This window comes from Myodes glareolus, chromosome 26 (assembly GCF_982192425.1).
Source record: "Myodes glareolus chromosome 26, mMyoGla1.1, whole genome shotgun sequence".
NCBI classification, from domain to species: domain Eukaryota; kingdom Metazoa; phylum Chordata; class Mammalia; order Rodentia; family Cricetidae; genus Myodes; species Myodes glareolus.
In genome coordinates, this window is record NC_142051.1 from 7,151,331 (window position 1) to 7,167,981 (window position 16,651).

At 42.6% G+C, this 16,651-nt stretch overlaps 1 long non-coding RNA gene across 3 annotated transcripts in view; it reads left to right on the forward strand.

Annotated features, from left to right (window-relative positions):
- The first annotated feature begins 10,320 nt into the window (after positions 1 to 10,320).
- The window catches only part of LOC146889827 (uncharacterized), a 39,397-nt gene continuing 33,066 nt past the window's right edge, over positions 10,321 to 16,651 (forward strand). Inside the window, exons 1-2 of one of the 3 annotated variants that reach the window (XR_014999718.2) lie at positions 10,321 to 10,561; positions 11,655 to 11,836. This is a non-coding gene — a long non-coding RNA (uncharacterized LOC146889827). The remainder of the gene's footprint in view (positions 10,562 to 11,654; positions 11,837 to 16,651) is intronic. The other 2 variants (XR_014999719.2, XR_014999717.2) reach the window with 2 other exon arrangements.

Genomic DNA, 16,651 nt, shown 5'->3' on the forward strand with positions numbered 1-16,651 from the left:
GGAGAAGGAAGGCAGAGTCGGGAGAAACCATGGAGACACCACCAGACACAGACACATTGAAACCCGTCGGTAGGTCATGACCCTCATGGTAAAATATAAAATAGTAGAAATGGGTTAATTTTAGATGTAAGAGCTAGCTAGCCATAGGCTTAAACAATTGGCCAAGCCACTGCTTTAATTAAAACAGTTTCTGTGTGGTTGTTTTCGGGAGTCTGGGCAGCCGGGAACACACAAGCAGCCTTTTACGATGTGTGTGTGTGTGTGTGTGTGTGTGTGTGTGTAGTGTGTTACTGAATTTAAGATTGCTTGTATGAACATGGACTACTTTCCAATAGATACACCACTGAAGAAAATGACACCCCTCTCCAAGCAGCCGCTAACTGCCACTAGTCCCTGAACTTTTATCTATTTAACAACGAGCGAATATTCACCTTTAACAGGAAAATCTGTCTGCTGTCCTTCTGAAATATCTGTCTCTGTCAAGGACAGAATGCAGTTGTGACTCAATCTAGTCTTCTGTTTGTTCAGTTCTTCAGGTTTGAACTTTATGAATGCTCTTCCTTTATCTATATCTTAGACACTGGTGTTCCCGGAATTCCATTCTCTGCACTTCTCAGTTTATTCTCTCAGTGATCTTTTTCACAGCAATGATTTCAATTACTACTATCCTACTTGCATTACCCATTATAACCCCATGTTGACAAATACTATCAGACACTGCAGATTAGCATAAATGCTACATCATAAATATCATTTGAGTTTGTGCATCTATGAGATAAACACAAGAATTCTTTATAATATCAACTGAGAGATGAAAGTATAAGTTTCCAAAATTTCCAAATATTCATACCTTCTTCAATCCATGACATCAGACATTCTGGACTCTTCTTCAATTATTACCAGGCTTATTTACACAACTCTACTGGTCCTGTGATAACCTGTAGAGAACACTTTGCCTAGGTGGCCTTGTTCACCCATTTAGTTATGGAACATAGAATGTGATAGTTAAGGATATTTAGACTTGAGCAAATCATTTGTCCTCAACGCACCTATGGGAGCACAGCATCACTCAAATATTTTCTTAAACTTAGCACTTTGGAAATGAAACACTAACAACAGATACCTCGCTATCTCTGGAAGTTGTCAAAATCAAGAAGTCCTTCCCAAGGGGAGACATAAGCAATGTCTACCCCTACTATAAGGTCCCAACCCCAAGCCAAGGCACAATTCCACTAAAGTAGACCCCACTCTGGGGAACTAATAAGTTTATTGAGCTTCCCTATAGAGCATCAATGGTTGGGGGTGGGGAGGTTAACAAGCACATGGTCCTAAATTTGAGAGGCCTTCCTTCCTTCCAGAGGCCAAAGCACATTAATCTAGAACAGTGGTTCTCAACCTGTGGGTCATGACCCCTGGGTGGGGGGTTGGATGACCTTATTACAGGGATCGCATACCAAATGTCCTGCATATCAGGTATTTACATTATGATTTAAAACAGTAGAAAATTACTGTTACAATGTATCAATGAAATAATTTTATGGTTGGGGGTCACCAGAACATGAAGAACTGAACTGTATTTAAGGGCCACAGCATTAGAAAGGTTGGTCTAGACCCTGGAGCCTACTTACTAGAGTTAGCATATGTGCTAAATATTTTACCTCTTGTGAGATATTTGAGCTTTTTGTGAACATACTTACTATCCAGAAACTCTGAGAAACAAAACTTGAATAGTTCTTTTGTTAAAGTGTAGCTTAATGAGACTACAAATAAGATCATCTACATACCAAGATAAGCTCCAGTTCTTTGGACTTAGGAACCTTAATTCTTTGGCTAATACGTTTCCAAATAAACGAGGAATTTCATTCTATTTTCTGGCTATCCTATCCAAATATATTGAGCTTTTTTCATAGTGTCATGATCAGTACATTCAAGGGCAAACAGGTATTGTGAGTTAGGACATAGAATACCAAAGAGAGCATCCTTTAAATCAAGGAGAGAAAAGAAATTCCCTCTGAAACCCATGTTACAAATGTATACAGATTTGGGACTACAGACATCTGGGAATAGCAAGTCTTGAAAATCCTTTGCAATATGGGGTTTTGATGTAATGACATGAATATCTGAACATAGAAATCATGATCATCAGCCTTCTGTTTTGCAAAAACAAATGTAACTGAATAATTGTATTATAATAATTTTAAATCCATTTAAGGCAAATTTTGTTCATCTTCTAGTCTCTGTTGGTGCCAAGATACATTTCAAGAAAACCTAGCTTTCTCTATTTTTTATATTTAAAGATTTACTTTTTTATCTATATGAGTGTTTTCCCTGCATACATCATGTCTTAAGAGAGTTTCAGATCTTCTGGAACTGGAGCTGTGGACGGCTGTGTACCACCGTGTGGTGTTGGAAAGTGAACCCAGGTTATATGCAAGAGCAGCCATTGCTCTTAACTTCTGAGCCATCTCTCCAGCCTGCTTTTTTGTCCTAATACTGCCTGTCTTAAAGTGGCCCCAGTTACGTAAAATGCAACCTAAAAGAGAGTTCTTGGGAAGAGTGTCTGATTCCGTACGCAATGTCCTGTTGTCGGTTTTATATCTAAAAGAATAATTAAGACAAAGGAAGATTATTGGACTAGGCAGGCTGCCACACATCTTTTACATTCCAGCATCCAGCAAGCACACAGAGAGGTAGATATCCATGAATTGGAGGTCAACCTGGTCTGCAGTGAACTCTGGGACAACCAAGGCTACATAATGAGACCCTAACTCAAAAAAGAAAAAAAAGAAAGAAAAAGAAAAAACAAAGGAGATAGAAGAAAAAAAGAAATCAGAACCCTAGGATACTAATTGTGCTTTGAAAAAAAGCATTATCTTTGGGTTTGGAAGTTCTGCGCATGGTGTAGATGTGTGTACACAGAAGGATAAATATGTGGCCCCGTGAGCGTGAAGGTGGAACCCACAGGAGGACGTTTGGTGTCCTGCTTTGTCGCTCTCCCTCTTATTCCATGAGCCAGGGCCTCTCAGTGAACCTGAAGCTTGCCATTTTGGCTAGGCCATCTGGACAATGGGCTCTCCCTGCAACCTGAGGTTACAGGCACAGCTGCCATGCCTGTCTTCTTAAAAGTAGATGCTTGGATTCACACTCAGGTCCTATGCTTGCTCAGGAAGCACTTTTACTCACTGAGACATCTCTTCACACCCTCTCTGTGTCATGTGAGTTCCCAATTCTGAACTAGACTTCAGTGTCAATGGCCTGCCTTTCTCTCTCTCACACACACATACATATACATACACACATACACATACATACACATACACACATACATATACACACATACATATACATACACACATATACACACATACATACATGTATACATACACACTCATATGCACATATATACACATACACACTATATATATACACATATATATACATATGTGTGTGTATATATGTATCACCAGACTCCATGTAGCTGACTTCCTTATTCCTGGGCAAGACACTCCCTACCTATATGAACTCATCCTGGTATTGGGTGTTCCTCTTGCTCAGTGGAGAGATTCCTCCAGGTCCCAGAGCTCCGAGCACACAAACTGTGCTGCACTTCTTAACAATGGTTTCTAAAGATACAGTGGCATGTACACCACAGCTGGGCTTTAGCCTCTTGTGAAATGGGAAGCCATGGAATCTGTACTCATCTACTTTAGTGGTAGGTGTTTTAAGGAGGAAACCAAGAATACCACCTCTGAAGGAAATTTCTCTGTGGGTGCTGTGAATCTCTTGTTATTGTCATAAACAGGAATAATTAGAGAGAAGAAATATTTTTCTGAGAAATTATTTGGTCACATGACAGAAGAGGGGAACTCTCCTTTTATTATTTTCATTTCAGGAGCATGCATACATAAAAACATATGTCTTAAAAGGGATACTGTTGATCCACAAGAGAGCGCAATAGCTTTGTCTGTGACATAAAGGTCTGTTTCCCATTGGAATGGGTGATTCACAAAAGGCAAGCTTTAAAAAGAATAAGGAAACCCAATAGGAAAGTGTTAGTATCCATAGAAAGAAGACGGGAGTATTTATTGATTTGCCTGGCAAAGAGTTGATCTTATCAATATATTGCCCTAGAGTCTATTCACTTCAACCGAGTCTCCGGCAGTTATCTCACAAGTAAGAGAGTCAGTTAGGATATGAGTTGATCGGCACGCATGATGATGCATTCTTAGATAAGCCATGTTTATTTAACCTGACCCAGAAACAGGGTAGGGCAATGTCCTAGTTAGGTTTCTATTGCAGTGATAAAACATGACCAGAAGTAACTTGGGGCGGAAAGGATCTGTGCCAGTTTACAGTCATAGTCTGTTATGAAGGGGAAGTCAGGGCAGCATCTCAAGACAGGAACCTGGAGGCAGGAGCTGATGCGGAGGTCATGGAGAGGTGCTGTTTACTGACTTGCTTGACATAAGTTGCCCAGCCTGCTTTCTTTTATGACTCAAGACCATGTGCTTAGGGATGTCTCCATCCACAGTGAGTTGAGCCCTCCCACATCAAGTATTAATGAAGAAAATGTCCCACAGATTTGCCTCTAGGTAATCTGATGGAGACAGGTTCCCAGTTGCTGTTCCTCATCCCAGATAACTAAAACCAACAAGCACAAGATGCTTCTGCAGTGAACTCTCATCTTCATCACTGACCCCACTGCACATATGATCACTTGGTGGTTCTCTTGGACGGAAAACAAAGAACAAAGAATCAAACGAGAACAAAGAGGCAAAGATATGAAGGCAGCAAGCAAGTGGAATGTTTGGAGATGGGGTGTGGCAGTCCCAGAAACTGCCCAGCAGTGCTTCAGTATCCTCAGAGGGATCACCTCTCTGTGCAGACCACCAGAGAGGGGGTCACACTTACAGCAGACACTGCAGCTCACTGGTGCTAGTTGCGCAGCCCAGGGGTTCCTTTCAGAGATCTCTCTTTACGCAGGTAAATGATGTGGGATTCCCCTCTGTATGCTGTAAATACCATTGGTGAATAAAGAAACTATCTTAGGCCTGTTGATAGGGAAGAGCAGAGCTTGGTGGGGAAAACTAAACCGAATGCTGGGAGAAAGGAGGCAGAGTCAGAGAGTAGCCATGTAGCCCAGTGGGGCACAAATACCGAAACTTTACCTGGTAAGCCACAGCCTTGTGGTGATACACAGACTACCAGAAATGGGTTAAATTAAGATATATGCGTTAGCCAATAAGAAGTTAGAACTAATGGACCAAGCAGTAATTTAAATAATATAGTTTCTGTGTGATTATTTTGGGTCTAAGCTGTCGGGCCGGGAAGCAAACAAGCAACCTCCATACAACAGGTAAAGATGGTGTTTTTTCTTTCTTTGTTTTGTTTTGAGCTGAAGATCAAACCCAAGCCTTGCACTTGCTAGGCAAGCATCTACCAGTGAGCTAGAATAAAAAATAAAATTACCATATGATTGATGCATCAGCCCCACTCATGGGTATCTATCCTGATGAGTTAAGTGCTAGGTCCTGAGGAGAGTTTTGCATACGAGCATGGCAGCATTCTCAGCAAAAGCAGCAAATTGAAGCAGCACATGTGTCCATTCACAAATAGAATTTCAGGAAAATGTGGCACCTACAGATACAAAGCAAAATTATTCAGTCTTAAGAGAGAAGGGAATTCTATCACGTGTTATTTGCAACATGGCTGAAACTCAAAGACATGAGGCTAATGCAGTGAGCCAGTAAAAATGAGACCAATATTACATGGGTGCATTTAAATGAGGTACCTAAGTGTTCACATTCCTAGAGAAAGACATAGAGCTGCAGGGGAACAGGCTGGGGTGGGGGGAGAATTGTGAGTTACCGTTCCGTGGGGATGGAGCTACAGTTTTATAAGATGAAAACGCTCCAGACAGCTATTGTATAACAATGTGAACATACTAATAACCCAAATTGTGTACAACAGTTAGGATGGTGAATTTTGTTATTCATTAAAATAATTTATTTATGTGTATATTGTTTGACTGGGGGTTTCACCCCAACTCCTGGAGTTGCCTCAGTCCAAACTCCACCTCTGAGAAAGCCCTCCAAATGGTGACCCCTCCCCAGGGAGGGTCAAGAAAGCCCACCAAATGGTAACCCTTTCCCAGAGAAGGTCAAGACCACTCCCACGGGCTATTTAAACTGTCTCCCAGAGAATGAACATGTGATCTCCAGGTTCCCCGTGGTCTCCGGGTTTTGTGTGGTCTTCCCTTCTCTCTCTTCCCCTCTCCATGTTTTCCCGGGGCCACCCAGGAGTAAGGTCATCTATTAAACATGGGCTTCTTTTAATTTGCTCTGATTTGATCTGATTGGGATTATTTGTGTTGGTGGAGAGGTTCATTTAAGAAAATACTTAATATTTGGAGGTTCCATGGGGCCGGGGGCTGTTTTCCCCACGGACCCAGGGCTATGTGTTGGAAAAATGCCCTTCTCACGTGTGCTCTCTGCCAGGCTAAGATTGGCTTCATCTTGGTGAGTTCCCTTTTTTGAGTACATGCCGCTGGGGTGGGGGTGGGGGGCATTTGTGCTTCTTTATGTTTGACGATTTTCGGGCTTTCCTGTCATGGCCTGTGCCAGGTGCCCAACACATGGGTTGAGCCAGATCTTGCTGAGTTGGGACTGAGTCGATAGAGAGGTCTGCCACTCATTTCTCACGACCTCCATCCCCCAACTCCCACCCCCCACCCCCGCCATTTTTAACTCAAGAGCCCTGTCCTGGTGGACACATTGTGACAGGTTTGAGTCCCAAGATTTGGCATAGACTTCTAAATAGGTTCTTGTGATTCTAAGCCAGATCCTCAAACACCCTTGGACTGCCTTTTACAAAAAAATCCTTTCAAATTGGGGCTAACATCTAACACAAAAACAAACAAGACTCCAAAAGCCCATGGTTTCTGGATGCATGCTCCCACCCCACTCCCCTCCCCGCTTCTCTAGGTGTTTTCTCTCACTGTTTGTTCTCTACAATGGATCCAGATCTGTTTTATCCCGTCCTTCCACTCTAAAACTGTATAGTTCTTCCTTCCTTTTGTTCTTATTCCCTCTTGTAGCATCTGCTAATCTGGTCCTTAATGGGACCACCCTGTCCTTCGCTTACACCAGGATTTTTAAGTTGGTCGGCTGACACAGGTTCTTAAAAAGAGTTTTATTTGTCTGTCTGTTAAAATAATGTGGCCATAGTAATGCTTGTTTTATTTCTCTGTGTGTATGTATACATGTTTTAGATCTGTAAGGCTGATAACTCCAGATTACAACAGCTCTGGAAAAATACAAACACATGGGTAACCTCCATTTTTACCTCATTGCCTCCTTGGGTAAAAGTATCCACATGTGCTAGTGTTCTTTGACTTATTAAAATATTCCTTTTAATCTTCCTATATTTCCTAGCACTGGTAAGCTGTAACTTATTGGGTAAAATAGATGTCTAAATTTAACTTAAATGTCTAGTTTAAATATAATAGATAATGGTACCCAATTCTCAAGTGTCTTGACAGATCTAAGAGTATGGCATTTAAGAAAAGAGCTTCTAACACAGAGACATGCCAGCTCTTTGCAGCATCCTATAACTCCTCCAAAAAGTTGCATGGTTCAAAAGATCTTCTGCCTTGAGACTTGCCTTTGGGTTTGGCAAAGCCACCTGCACAGCAAAAAGTGGCCTTCTACCTCTTCAGCTTCCTGGATGCTACACGGGGAATTGGTCTTCTCATCCTGCCAAGAAAGATAGACTAAATCTTCCCCCAACAGGAAAATCTTCAGGTTTCTTGTACTCAGCAGCTAACATCAAGCACTGCTTCTAAGGCTGGTGTTTTCCAAGGACTAAGGAGAGACTTGGGATTGCCTGCATAGCTAAAAGAGCTGCTCATTTATCCCTCTCCGATCTGTCCAATGGTATTTGATGACTTAATGGCAACTCATTATCACATTTGTTAAGTTTCTTGCTAAAATACAGACAGGTGTGCCTCTTTCACAGGCTTCCTAGTCCAGGACTAAGAGGTTTCAGGTGTATCTTTAAAAATTTAGAGTTCGTGGCCAGGCAGTGGTGGCACATAACTTTAATCCCTGCACTCAGGATGCAGAGGCAGGTGGATTTCTGTGAGTTGAAGGCCAGCCTGGTCTATAAGAGCTAGTTCCAGGACAGGCTCCAAAGCTACAGAAAAACCCTGTCTTGAAAAACAAACAAAAAAACAAAATTCAGAGTTCTCAATTCCCTTTGTATTCTAAAATGTTCATACATTTTAAGCTAAAGCAATAGCCTTTTGCTATAACACCAAGATGTAAATCTGTTCCAGTTGTCTTACAGACACCTGCAAGTTCCCGAAAAATTTGTACTGCTGTATCAAAAATCAGGTCTAGTAAAAACTAACAATCTCCAGAGTCTCTTTTAACCCCACCCATTTTCAAGCATATTTTACAGGTCACTCCTGCTGTCTTAGACAAGACCAACTTACAAAGGGCCCTCCAGGCAATGTCAATACCTGAACCAGCTCCTGGGACTTCACCATTGGTACCAACTCTCCTGGTTCAAGGACACCTACCAACTAAAATCTGGTTTTATCTGCTATTGTATCTCAATTATACACCTGAGCCTCACCTGTACAACCAGGGCACTTCTCTGTCCCATTCTTTCTGGCAGTTAATGATTCTTCCCATGGCTAGCCCATTCATAGAGCCAATAATAACAATGTATTTTTTCTCCCACCCACCTGCCTTCTCATTTCCCTCAAGAAACAGCTTCCTGAGGTCTCCAGGATAATAATAAACTGGACGCTGCTCCAGCCACACCTCTCCCTGAATGTGAGCCCACCAACTCCCAGCTCTCCCCTCTCCCATGTCACCCCATGCCTGCAGGAAGTAGCCAGACTTGAGCCAGCGTCCCTTTATCCAAAGAGTCTAAAGTGTTTGGTTGAGGGGCGTCACCTCAGCTTGCTGGCACCCCTTTATACAAAAAGTCTGGATTGTTTGGCTGGGGGCTTCACCCCAGCTCCTGGCATAAACTCCCTCCCCTGGGAGTTGCCTCAGTCAAAACTCCACCTCTGAGAAAGCCCACCAAATGGTGACCCCTGCCCAGGGAGGGTCAAGACCACTCCCACAGACTATTTAAACTGACCCCCAGAGAATAAACATGTGATCTCCCCTTTTCCTCTCCAGTGGTCTTTTCTCCCCCCACCCCCTGCTTTCCTGGGACAACCCGAGAGCACAGGCATTCAATTAAACCTGGATATCTTTTAATTCGATTTGATGTGGTCTGATTGCATTATTTGCATCGGCGGAGAGGTCTGTTGGCAGGAAAATACTTACCATATGTGCCCTATCCCTGAGCTGATGTTACAGGTGTGCCCAATCTGGGTCCTCTGCAAAAATGATGCACTTACCTGTTGGCTATGTCTCTAGACCCTTTATGATTTTATTTTTTCAGTCAGGGTCTCACTTTGTAGCCCGAGTTGGGCTGAAGTTCTCTATGTAGATCAATCAGGCCTCAAACTCAGAGATCTGCTGCCACCCTACCCAGCTTTTGTTATGCATTTTCAAACTACAATTTAAGATTAGAGTAAGCATTAAACCTTCAGTCAGGAATATCTTTCAATTCAGCAATCATAGAAATTTATAGAAAGTTAACCTAAAGACATGCTAACAGGAGTCCAAAGGCATATTTGTACATTTATATAAATATACATTTATAATAAATAGAGCATACATGTTTATTTATACGTATCTGTGTGTGTGTGTGTGTGAGAGAGAGGTAACAGTGTGAACTAAGACACTATAATGAAGATGAATTTACCACTGAAATGGGGATCGGATGGTTGTGCATAGCCATGTGGTTGCTGGCAAGCGAACCATGGGCCCCTGGAAGGGCACCAGTGTTCTTCACCACTGAACCATCTCTCATGCTCACTTTTAAGACTAAGCAGACAACACACAAGGTGAGCCAGTGAAGTACACAATTCAGTCTGTTGGCTAGCCATAAATGCTAAGGGAATATCAGCAGGAACGGAGCCAGGAATCCACCTCGGGAAGACCTTCCCTGGCTATGCATCTAACAAAACAAAAGTAACATGTGGGGGCGAAATAGAAGACTGGGCCAGCTAGTAGAATAGTACACCCCCACCAAAGGCCATGTTCTCATATGTACGTGGGCACATGCAGTAATGTTAAGTGAAAAACCTTGCAGTATATTTTCTATTTTATACACAAGGGAAAAAAATCAGGCCGTTTGAATCCTAACCTTAACCTTTACCCCAACAGCTCAAATAGGTTTCACCCAGCCATGTTCAGCTTATCAGAAACACAAAGTCCTTCTGTGTTATGGCTCTGACAAGACGTTTCCCCGTCTACAGGAAATGGGAAGGAAGGGGATGCCCCCTCTTAAAAGGAGTTTGCAGTACTTGCTGGCAAGAGCTTGAGGCACATGACTGGAGAAGGCTGTTAGGCACCGAAGACTTGGGGAGCAAGCAAAGAGTAATCAGGGGCAAGGTTGTTCTCTGCCATCCCCAACCCAACCCCGGGCCAGAAAGGTAAGTGGGAAGCAGGGACACTGTTGTTGAATGAAGAAGAAAGAGAGAGAGAGAGAGAGAGAGAGAGAGAGAGAGAGAGAGGAAGAAAGAGAAAATGAAAGAAAAGAAAGAGAGAGAGGAAGAAAAAAGAAAGAGAGAGAGAGGGAAAGAGAGGAAGAAAGAGAGAGAATAAAAGGAAAGAGAGAGAGAGAGAAAGCAAGCAAGCAAGAAAGAAAGAAAGAAAGGGAGAACGATAACTGTTTCTAAGGTATGACAGGTTTATTGTAGATATGAGGTGGAGTGTAGGCAGAGGTATCTATCTGCAAGGGTCCAGACTGAACTGGTCATAAGAGGAGGTGGTGGGGACGGTGGGGAGTGAGAGAGGAAACGAAGAGAGGAACCAGGAGACCAAGAAACAGGTATAGCCAAAATGGCTGGGTTCCACAGGGAAGAGCAACTTGTGGTTGAGTCCCGGCACAGTTCCCGGGACTGGAGAGTTTAGGGTAGGGGACGGATATGCCAGCAGGGAGGTCTCCTCAACAGATGTGGAGAGAAGCTGGCAGACAGTGACCACTCTGATGTGTTAAATAGGCACCTCAGCTGTCTGTGTGTGGGGGTTCCGGATCTAACAGTTGTCATTAGTGAGATATTGAACAGTTTCGGCTTTAACCACATGACTGGAGTTGATTAGGTATTTTTAGACAATAAAAGTGATACTCAGGATTAATAAGAAACAAAAAATAAAAAACAAGAAATCAAATATTTTCTCTGTACCAGATCTTTTTTTTTTATGAAAAAAAGAAATGTAAAAGAAAGCTTAAAATACACACATAAAAACAGTAACACGTACTACAGGGACTAGATATAATATCTACACTGTACAGAAAGTCGAAGTGAACTCTACAGAAAACAAATATCACAAGAAAGGAGAAATAGTAGTTTTCTGGAAACATACAACACAAGTTGTTTTTCTTTTCTTTTCCCTTCCTCCCTCTCTCCCTCCATCCTCCCGTCCTTCCTTCCTTTCCTCCCTCCCTCCCTCCCTCCCTCCTTCCCTCCCTCCCTTCTTCCCTCCCTCCCTCCCTCCCTCCCTTTTTTCCTTTTCTGTTTTCAGGACAGGGTGATCTGGAGCTTGCTATACAGACCAGGCTAGCCTTGGAGCCTGCTTTCTCCAGAGTACTGGCACACTGGACGAGACAAACGACTTCTAGACGGAGATCTGAGCTGGGCTTGCTTGAGCGATGCATCCCCTCTGCTGGCCAGTGGTGAGAGCAGAAAGCAGGAGCCGAGAACAGGGTGAGGTTCTTGGATTAGTCCTTCTCTGTCTCGCTGGACACTCCCTTATCTTGTGCACAGTCCTGAAAAAGCGGCTTCCTGACCAGCCCAACCCACCTCAGTCTACTTTCTGCAAACTTCTTAAGCAGCCGAGTGAAGTAGAAGTCAGGTGGTCCAGCTGGTGTTCACGACCTTCCTTAAGAGAAGGTTACTCTTTCCCTGATCCCAATTGAGAATATTTGATGAACAGAAAACAACAAATGAACAAACAAACAAAACAATCTTTTAGCTTCTTCTTTAGTTTCTTAATGAATCTGAGACAAGGTAGAAGACCTTCATTGGTAACACCAGCCTCATTAGAAACTTACCGCAGTTCCCAGTTTTAGCAGGAGTCTCTTTCTTCTCTGCACAGAACAGCAGTTTAAGAATCTGAAGATCCTCCAGTAATCAAGTTAAAAGTAGGTTCTGCTGTATACTTTATTGTTATTATTGTTATTATTATTATTGCCTAATTCTTTATTGACTCTGGAAATTTCACATCATACACCACAATACCGTTCAAGTCTCAGCCCCTACATGCCTCCCCCACACCCCTGCAGCATGCCCCCTAAATTAATTTACGAAATTAATTTAGAAACCCGCCTCACTCCTCCATTTCTCTGTGCACTCTTGCAAGGGGCCGTTAACAGCGAATGTTTCTATAGCTGGACATTACTGCCCCCTACTGGTTCAGAGCTGATGACAGCCAGACACTTTCTCAACTTAAAAAAAAAAAAAGCTATATCCTCCAGTAGCCCCACAAATAATTTCTTATTATATTTTCTTCAGGAGGCAAATGAAAGGAGGAGGGAGAGAAAACAGACTAATGAAATACCTTGCTTTGCTTCCCCTCTCTTAGCTCATCTCTTGCAGTAGACTGCTTAAGTAGTGATTCATTTCATTATATGGAAAGAATAGAAGGACAGGACTTTTACATTTCAAATAGAATCAGCCTAAAATAGTGTCCTGTACACAGGCGGCATTCAGGAAATGTTTGTTAAAAGCCACCGGAAGGCAGGCAGACAGTGACAGCTGTGAGGGGTCAGGAGGAAGCAGAAAGAGAAGCTAAACTTCCCTCTTCTTGGGAGATGAGGTGCCAGGCAGAGTAAATAGGCAACCAAGTTCACACAAGTTGGCATTGTCTCAAGGACTTTACAGATTGTCCTGGCTGGTTTTGTGCGTCAACTTGACACAAGCTGGAGTCATCAGAGAAAGGAGCCTCAGCTCAGGAAAGGACTCCATGAGATCCAGCTGTTAGGCATTTTCTCATTTTGTGAGAAATGGAGGACGGCCCAGCCCAAGGTGGGCGGTGCCATCCCTGAGCTGATGGTCCTGGGTTCTATAAGAAAGCAGGCTGAGCAAGTCATGGGGCGCAAGCCACGAAACAGCACACTCCATGGCCTCCGCACCAGCTGCTGCCTCCAGGATCCTGTCCTGCTTGAGCTCCCATCCCGACTTCCTTCAGTGATGAACAGCGATGTTGAAGTGTAAGCCAAGTAAACACTTTTGTCTCCAACTTGCTTTTTGGTCATAGTGTTTCACCACAACAATAGAAACCTTAAGACTCATATTCTTATAAGATTTTTTACCTTAATTTTTATTTTATGTGTATGGGTGTTTTGCCAGCATACATGTCTGTGTACAACTTGCATGCAGTGCCCATAGAAGCTAGAAGAGGGTATCAGATCCCCTGGGACTGGAGTTACAGATGATTGTGAACTGCTATGTGTGCACTGGGATTTGAACCCAGGTCCTTTCAAAGAGCATCGTGAGCTCTTAACTGCTGAGTCATGTCTCCAACCCCTCATTACAGATATCTGGCATGGTCCTATGCTAATAAGGACCTAATAAGGTCCCATGTCTTTTCTACATGAGGAGATTCAAACCAGAAGAGACTCAGTCAAGCTCCTCCTATGTTAAAACCCTAAGTGGTTGTGCTGGGAGTTGAACCCAGAGTTTGCTCCACAGTTGGGAACACACACTCTCTCTCCACTGGTTATAAAGACAGGGGAGCAGAGATGGGATAAACTATAGTAAAAGCATTGTACAAGTTTATCCATGAAAGTTTCCTGCCGGTTGGAGCATTAACGTGTCACAGATGATGTCACTATGACAGAGACTCAACTTCATCCACCTGCTTCACACTCTCAGACGAAAGAACCATGGAAGAGGCAAAGCATACATGGGTGGTTTTCAGAGACAAAGGCCTTAGCAGTTCACTCTTACAGCTTAACAACCCGTTCTCTTTCCATCCACCCGGTTGTTTTGTTATAGAATATTCAAAAAATATCACAGAGTTAAACTGGTATTCCAGGATCTGCAGGGCGTACGTCTCGTGCCTCTGGCATGGTGCTCATCCCAGTGTGGATGAAGCACAGATACAATTTTTTTTTGTTTCCCCTTCAATACAAAAGCTTCCCAAACCCCCAGATATCCTGAAGAAAAGGCAGTGGTGTTGAAAGCACGGTAGCCTTCAAACTCCCAGTTACAGATTGTCGCAGAGTACTCTCAGGGTCAGACTTAGAGATGCCTTCAAATACTTTTTCTTTTACTGAAAATAGATCTTTTTCTACACAGCGTATCCTGATTTTGATTCCTCCTTACCCTACTCCGCCCAGTCCCTCCTCACCTCTCCTCCCCTCCCATTCAGATCCACACCTATTCTGTCTCTCATTAGAAAACAAACAGGCTTCTAGGAGACAATAATATAATATGGATAAAAGAGAAACTAACACATCAGAACTGAGCAAAACAAGCAGAAAGAAAAGAGACCCACTTGTTCCTACGCTTTGAAATCTCATAAAAAACATTCTATTGGATGCCATAATGTATACACAAGGAATCCTTAAGAATAGTTTGTTTCCCCAGTGGGACTCCCTTAGAGGAAACTAAGTTTGCATTGTAACTGCTTAAGATTCTCTGACATAGCTGGGCAAGACGCTGATCTATGAGCACAGCAGAATGTCATTGGGTGTTATTTTATCATTACCCTTTTTGTTTGTTTAGAATAGTAGTATTTGGGGATCATAGAGAAAAAGTAGCAACAACAATGACTGGTTCACATAGGGTTGGGGAAAGGCTTGGTCACATCAGCTATGGGCAAAAACGCAAGCATAAGGCACTGGGAAGAATGTTTGTGGGACATTGCTTCACAGAGGGTGATAATTAGCCTGGAGGCACTAGGCTGGAAACTGTTCTGAACCTGCCAAGCAAATCATAAAAAGATCTGAAACGGTTTCCAAGTAATTTAACCTCATCCCAAACAAAGCTCCAGGACCTGTATAGAAATACAGAAAAATATCCATGACTCAACAGGCTAAAATTCATCAGTCTGGCATCCAAAAAAGACTGAATAAATATCAAGCATATACAGTTGCAGAGAACAAGAGCCAAAGCAGGAGAGACTGGTCACACCATCAAAACTGATTTTGAACTGACATAGATAGACAGTACAATTACCAGAAAAAAAAACACATTAAAATAATAGAACCATATCCTAAATATCCCAAGATTAGAGACACAGAGGATGCGAGGTACCCGAGGGCAGGAAAACGATAAGACACAAGGTTTTAAAGTGCAGTATATGAGATTAGCACTAGATTATAGAGCAGAGGAAGAATCTGGGAGCTTTAACTCAGTGTTGGAGAAATTACTCAAAAGGATGATTTGGAAACATGAAAGCACCCTCAACGAACTTCAAGTCAGTCACTGGGGGCGTGTGAAAGTCGATTCTTGCACAGAGAAAAGAAGAATATGGATAAAATGAAAGAAATAAAGACTGAAAGTTCTCTAAGCTCCATGAAGTTAGTGATAAACCCACAGGCGAAGAATGAAAGTACCGCAGAAAACACGCCACAGTAGATCATGCTCAACTGTTCAAAGCCAACACGAGGCAATGTTGCTGTCTTTACAGTTTCTATCGCAAACCAGACACCTTGCTGTGTCTACCTGGAACCTCGGTACAATGTGTAGGAGAGGTAACGCCAGGAAATGTTTTCACAGCATATCCAGTTTCTGGTGGACAACAATTTTGAGTGAAAAGCCTTTGAGTGCTTCCCCACAAAGTAGAGTGTCTCCTTTGGATTTTCCACAGATACCCTCTATCTGATGGAAGAATGTCGTTCTTGGCTCATCAGTTGTTTTATCACTAAAGGGTGGATGCTGAACATACTCTCTGTATTGTGTGTGATGTCTTTTGTAAATAAGTAAATGTAAAAACTGGATAAAAAAGGAACTATTCTAATTTTTTGGGTGGTCACTTTATTTTTCAGAAATAAAACTTGCCTTACCAAGTTTTACAGGTCCTGTAGTTTTCATTTTTCTATAGCTATGAATTCCCCAAATGTAAATTATTCTGGCATTTCCCCCAGAATTCCTGTACCATAGGCTAAAGTGGATAAATTCTGATATTGTTTAGTTTTGTTTCTTGAGAAAGGTTTCTCTGTGTAACAGCCTTAGTTGTTTTGGAACTCACTCTGTAGACCACGCTGGCCTCGAACTCACAGGGATCTACCTTCCTCTGCCTACCACGTGTGCAAACACTGCCCACCTTTAATTCTGGTTTTTTAAATTGTGAAATTATTTTGAATTTTCTTTTAATCTTGAAGCTATTCTCTTGCATGTAGAATCCTGTTTTCCTTCCTGTCTAACCACCCAGATTTTAGAACCTCAAGGGCTGTGCCCTTCATTTTCTTGTGACCATCCTCATTTTTAATGGGATGTCAGCTGTCACAAGACTTCCTTATAATGAGATCCCCCACCCCTTCCCCATGTCTCTTTTTCAGCCTTCTTTTTCGT